The sequence below is a fragment of the Fukomys damarensis genome, unplaced genomic scaffold (assembly GCF_012274545.1).
Source record: "Fukomys damarensis isolate Sample0158 unplaced genomic scaffold, DMR_v1.0_HiC HiC_scaffold_39, whole genome shotgun sequence".
NCBI lineage: Eukaryota > Metazoa > Chordata > Mammalia > Rodentia > Bathyergidae > Fukomys > Fukomys damarensis.
Window position 1 is genome coordinate 1,669,929 of NW_022900951.1, and position 6,886 is coordinate 1,676,814.

Genomic DNA, 6,886 nt, shown 5'->3' on the forward strand with positions numbered 1-6,886 from the left:
CTCCACCTCCTTCTCCTCCTCCATCTCCTCCTCCTCCATCTCCTCCTCCTCCTCCTCCTCCTCCTCACCACCACCAGGACCAGTTGCCTTGGTTACTTTTTTTTTTCTCTGAGACAAAGTACCCAATACGAAGAAGTTAGAGGGGGAAACATGTACCTGGGCTCACACTCTGTAGAGGTTTCAGTTGATCATTGTCTGACTCCAAGGCACAGTGGCACCGACAAAGGAGCATCAAGGGGAGAAACAGTCCATGGCAGGGTAGACAGGAGGCAGCAAGCAGCAAGCAGCCGCAGCAGCATCAGCAGGTGACCTTCTATCGTCCCATTTCATTCCACTCAGGTCATAACCCTAAGTACTGCTGCCACCCACTCCCACCATGAGGCTTCTGAGTTCAGGAAGTCTCTTTGGACACACCCGAAACTGTGCTGATCAATTAAGATGCACTTTTCTTACTCAAGTTGACACATCAGTTAACTATCACTGTTCAGCCCCTGTCCACTGGACAACCATTTTCTTCAGCCATGTCCACAGCCTAGATCCAGCCACCCCTGAAGGGCATGAGGCTTTGGGGGTGCACCAAATACAAGCCGTAACGCTAGTGACAATCCAGACAGAAATCAGGTGGATACAGGGGAGAAGCCAGGAATACCCGAGATTCCTGATTACTGTCAGAAACTGAGAGAGAGAAAGAAATTCCTCCCCCTGATTATCCGAGGGAAAGAAATTCCTTTCACATCTTGATTTTGGACTTATCTTCAGAATTAGGGGAAAATCCACCTCTCCGGCTAAAGCTACCAACTTTGTGGTTCTTTGCCATGATAGTGACAGGAAATGAATCCAGGAAGGGCTTGCGCAGAGCGATGGGCTTCTAACTACACCTCCCCAGAATGTGCCTTTCTTCTGTGTTACAAGGCTACTTGTGCCTCAAGGAGATAGATACACAGCACTTTTGATGCTCAGGTTTTAAATGTGGTCCTACTGGGTCTCCCACACATGAAATCACTTTACACTTTGCTTTGTTTGTGTGAAGCGGAGGATGTGACCCATGACGCTGTGCGTGCTAGACAGATGCTTTACCACTGAGGTGCATCTCCTGCCACCCCCCCATCGTAAGGGTAAATTGTGTTCCTCACAATAGTTACATGGCGGAAGCCTCAGGATGTGACCGTATTTTGAAACAAAAACTTTGCAAATGTTATCAACTGCAATGAAGTCTTTTGTGTAGGCTCGAATCCAGACAGGCTGCTGCATTTATAAAATGAATACTCAATAGACGCAGAGGCACAGACCCAGGGAGAGAGCCATGTGTGAAAAGAAAGAGGTGGAGAAGACATATCGATAATTCAAGGAAAGCCAGCAGTGGCCACCAAATACCCAGGAGATAGAAAAGGAGAATGGAAATAATTCTTTCCTGGAGTCCCCAGAAATAATCAATTATCTTGACATATTTGGACATCTGACCTCCAGAACCACAAGACAATAAGTTTCCATTTAATGACCCAGGTTATGGGCTCACGTTATGAGAGCCTTATCAAACAAGTGAAAAGACTGATGAACACTTTCCACATGGATTTGGTGATGGATAATGTTCTTTTATTTTATTTTTGGTACTGGGGATCAAACGTGGGACCTTGCACTTGTGAAGTAGGTGGCTGAACTACTGAGCTAAATCCCCGGCCCACGCAATAGATAATTATGATTACAGTGTGATATTTATCCAGCAAAGAAGGTTTGTAAAGAATAGGAGAGCGTCATCACTTCTGCCTTAGGACTTCCCTGTTCCTCATGGTCATGCAGCTAAACTCCAAAGGTCTGTTCATATTCAAGATGCTACAGAATCTAAAAGAGAAACAGAGCTCAGAAATGTGTACTCCTAAACTTCTTGCTTAGCAGTATGAGGGTAGGAATATTTTAGCCACCAATGGACGGGAGTAAGCCCATCTGGAAAATTCCTTTGGTAGCACTGATTTATTCTGTGTGACAGCTGCCAGTCTGTGGGCAAAGACTGTACAGTTCAAGGTTGAGGCAGAAGTGAAGTCCTCAAATGTACTGGGCATGAACCAAGGGCTTGGGAAAAAGGCACACAGGCAGAAAAGGTATGGTGTTCAAGTCTCTTTTTTTACACTTAAGGTTGTATTTTTAAAAATTTTTCATGAGTCTACATTTGTTTTTATTCATGGAGTTTGGTGGTACATTTAGGTATGCAATATAATGACATTCATTACATTTGCACCCAAGATATATCTTGGCCCTTGTTTTTTGATTAAAAATAATAATATTAATTATAAGAGTCTACAATGTGTAGAATATAATTTAAATATTTAATATTAAGCATTAACATTAACTCGATATTAAATATTTAAATATCTATATATTTAAATATTAAAATGTATATTTCATCCTGTTCATTTTTCCTTTGCCGTATCTTCTAGCGGGTCCTGTCTGCCCCATCCCCGGGTCCTCTTCCCTTCTTTACAGTGTCCTTTCTTGGTTCTTGTCATGCCTTTTTTTGTGTCGCTCTTTCAATGATTTATATATTTTGGGTTTTCATGTAAGGGAAATCTTGTGGTATCTAACCTCCTGTGTCTGATACACTTCACTTAGCATTCTAGTTTCGAGAGTTGTGAACTTTGGCACACATGACTGAAATTTAATCCTTTTTATGGCTGAGTAATACTCCATGGTGTTTGTATGCCCTGGTTTTCTAATCCCTCTATCCACTGATGATCACATAGCCCACCGGAAAGATGTACAGTGAGTATCTAGGATGAAGAAGGAGACCCAGTTTCGCTACTTTGTTGTCATTCATTAATTTTTCTGAAGGGTAGATTTTTAAACATTTCTCTGGGATTTGCTGATGAGGTGATTCTAAATGTCATTACGATTTTATACCGTGAACATTCAGTGAGTGCAATAATTTCTTATCCCTCTAATAAATTATAAGATTAAGCAGTCTTGCATCAGAGCAAGCCTTAAAGGACCAGGTGTGTGATGTGGGTGTGTATGTTTCTCTCCTCCTGTGAGCTCATATTTGACTCAAATATGAGTGTGGCAGCACAGGTGAGACCATTTAATGCTGCATTTCTTAGAACATCGTCATCAAGAGATGCAGGACTACATTTTAAATATTATCCATTTTAAGAACATTTACATCCTTCATGTACCCTATTTCCTGTGTGTACAGCATCTGACAGACATATTTTTCTCCTAAAGTTTTTCTTTCTTTCCACAGAATACAGTTTTAAGCCCTGGGAGGTGACTTTAGGGTTTCAGTTCTCCATTTATGTGTAATGATACATGTATATTCTTTTTCCTGGTATGAGGCTCTTGAACACATAGTTTTTTATTTTATTGCACTTATGTGGAAGGTTTCTACAAAATTACTTTTCCGCCTGGAGAGCAGTGTTGTGTTTTAAATTCTATATCGTGAACTTCATTTTGAAATTATGCACATGTGCATAAAAATTTTATATATGTATATGTGTGTGTGTGTGTGTGTGTGTGTGTGTGTTCCAAATCTCAATACACACTCAGCTGATATAGATATATTGAGTTCCATTTACTGATATCATCATTGATTGGGTCATCACTTATGGATGTATTTATGTATGTGTTTATTCCTCTATCCGCCCACTGAAGTTTTTACTGAAATAAACTCCAAATAAAAGTAATAATATGACAAATGCATAATCGAAATACTTTGTATCAATATGTATTAAAATATGTCTTCAAGTGACTATTCCTTATATCACTTTATCAAATCTTGAGATGAGTTTTGAGTGACTTTCTGGCATGAGAAAAGATGCTCATTACTTTTCAGTAAAATACTTCACAATCCTATCAGAAACACAGGATCCATTCAGAAAATAAATCCACAATTCGTTTGGCACATGTGAAATAGTGTTCGAGATCCTTAGAGGCAAAATAAATTGAATCAGAGCTTCATTTCCTAAAGAAAAACAAAGCGTTTGTAATTTTTATTGTTATTAAGAGTTTGTAAATTTGATAGAGTACCAACCTGTCCTACTAATTTCAACTGACTCGTTTCTGTCTTATTTCTCATAGTTAGACATTCCCACATCTTCCCTCTCTTTACCTCCTGTGATTTACTTATTGAAGAGGATCTTTTCTCTCTCTAGCACATGGGGTATATTCTCAGTTGTATTCATGATACACTCATAAAATGCATGACTATTTTGTTTACTTGTGAACGGGGAGGTGTGCCTACTACATTGGTCAGATTAACATTTCATTATTTCAGCAAACAAATCGCATGGATTTCTTTCTTCCTTCTTTCGATGCTGGCATCCATTGGTAAACAGGAATTAAAGAGCATAAAACAGTGGCTTTTCTCTTTAGCCATTTTTTCTGCGCTGTTGAACTGGAATATGTTTACCAGGGTCATTTGCTTTCAGGAATTGATAGAATTAAGCTGAGTTACACATTTAATTGAGAAAGTCGGGCATAAGATTTGAGTGTTTCACATAATTTCCTGGTATTTTCGCTGGTATCTCTAAGCGACACACCTCCGTGAACACATACCCAAGAAACATCATCTCTGCTGAATACGTTTGCCTTAAATAACTCACACTATGCAACTTCTCAATAGGTACCATCACATTTCTCCGCACTGCTGTGTATCTGGGAATATCTATGACTCCGACAGGGACAAGGTAGCTCCCTTGGTGGTAGAGTGCGATTGACTACCAAACTGCATATGACATCGTGCAGCCTGGGAGAGAGGACTAAAACTGACAGGCTGTGTTATGTGATTTCCACCTCCACATCTTCTGAGTACTCTCCACGCCATTCACAATTGTTGTGGATGGCTAGCTCGGCATGACTTGGCCCTGTGATAAAAATCTGTACCTTTGTGACTTCAGAGGGAAAAAGAGCACAAAGTCCTCGGCTGATGTATTCATCAGTGATTCTGTTTTCACTACATACTCTCAGTCTGTCTTGTCCCCCAGAATCTCCACGATATATCTGATTGTCTCTTAAGTTTCACTCACCTTTCACTTGTGATCATGCCTGAGTTCTGCAGACCCAGATGAAGGTCGTGGGATGATGGGAAAGAGTATTAATTAGACACGGGTTGGAGGATGTTTTAGTCTAAGAAAGTTCTCTTTGGCTGCAGAGGGTCAAATAATTTGAAGATCATAGGGGAAATGACGAACCAGTGAGAAACCCATTGAAGAAAAGTGAAAGGGGAAAAATAGGCTGTGGAAAAAAAGATGGAAAATATAGACGGATCGCAAGCTGATTGTAACTGTCTCATCCTCAGCCTGGATGTACTCAGGCAGTGGAGCAAGTTGATGACAGACTGATGAAAACATGCTGGGATGGTTTGTTTTAGTAAGCTCTCCACTCAAAAAATGGGACAAAATACTGAAAGCCAATGATCGAATGGAGGGAGGTTTTATTTGGATCATGTGTTCAGAAGTTCTGTCCATGGTCAGCTGCCCCCAGTGGTCTCAGGGGGTTCAGTCCATGGTCGGCTGCCCCAGTGGTCTCAGGGGGTTCAGTCCGTGGTCGGCTGCCCCAGTGGTCTCAGAATATTCATTCCATGGTGTGTTGCTCCAGTGGTCTCAGGGGGCTCAGTCCATGGTTGGCTGCCCCAGTGGTCTCGGGGGGTTCAGTCCATGGTTGGCTGCCCCAGTAGTCTCGGGGGGTTCAGTCCATGGTTGGCTGCTCCAGTGGTCTCCGGGGGTTCAGTCCATGATCAGCTCCAATGGTCTCAGGGGGTTCAGTCCATGGTCGGCTGCTCCAAAGTCAGAAAGCAGGGCAGGAGGAAATTTCCACGAAGGAAGTGTCTAAAATCCACCTATAGACCCTAAAGTCACACTTCCATGACCCACACAAACCCTCTCGGAGGAGCACTATTTATTCTCCAACATGTCTTCCACGCCAGTCCACTGAACACTTAAGCTCAGTCGTCATGCGGCTTGTGAAAAATAAGGGTTGAGACTTCCACGGGGACAGGTAAGGTAAACTGAAGCCAGCAGAACGTAATAGAGTTCAGGGGAGGGGAATGGATGAGACAGTTGCTAAACGGTCCTCAGAATGTCCAGCGGTGGAGAGTTGAAGTAGTTCATCACTGGGACACTCTGACAGGCACAGGCCGGAAATCGAAGCGCCAGAAGGTCTTGGAACACCAGGTTGGACAGGAAAATTTCTAAAGGGAGCTGCAAACATTTAGTCTCAACCCGGAGGAATACAGCACCCCCCAGTTCTCTGTTTCTTACCTGGTTGTCTCAGAGAGGGCTTTTATAAGATCTACACAACAATGATGCAGCTAGTTCTCTGTGTTCCATTGTATGACCAGTGTTTCGAGGAATGCATGACTTAGCCTGTGACCAAAATTGCCAGTTTATCATGTAATGCTATTCTTAACAGTTCCAAGTGTCCCTCAGATAATTTTTTATTTAGACACTGTGGATCCAGTCCTCTGGCAACGTCCTCTTGACTTACCGTGTGTCTTGGGCAGGAAATAAATACTTTAGGAATATCTGACCAATGCCGTGGTTATTTTTTTTTTTCAGGGATGATACCTGCAGGTATCACTAAAAGGAAGTTATTGGAGATAGAAAAAAATGGCTTCTTTTGGAAGAGAGGTAATAGGTGATTTTATTTTTCAGCTTTCTAGAGATGCAATCGATACGGGCAGACATATATTTCCATGTATGTATTGTGATTTCATATTAGTAAATGTTGTGTAATGATAATCAGAAGCAGTTTAATTATTAATGAACACATACATTATGTCATTCAGTTACACACACACACAGAGAGAGAGAGAGAGAGAGAGAGAGAGAGAGAGAGAGAGAGAGAGAGAGAGAGAGAGACTCTCTTTCTATTTTCTGTGACAAAAAAGATGTATAACTAT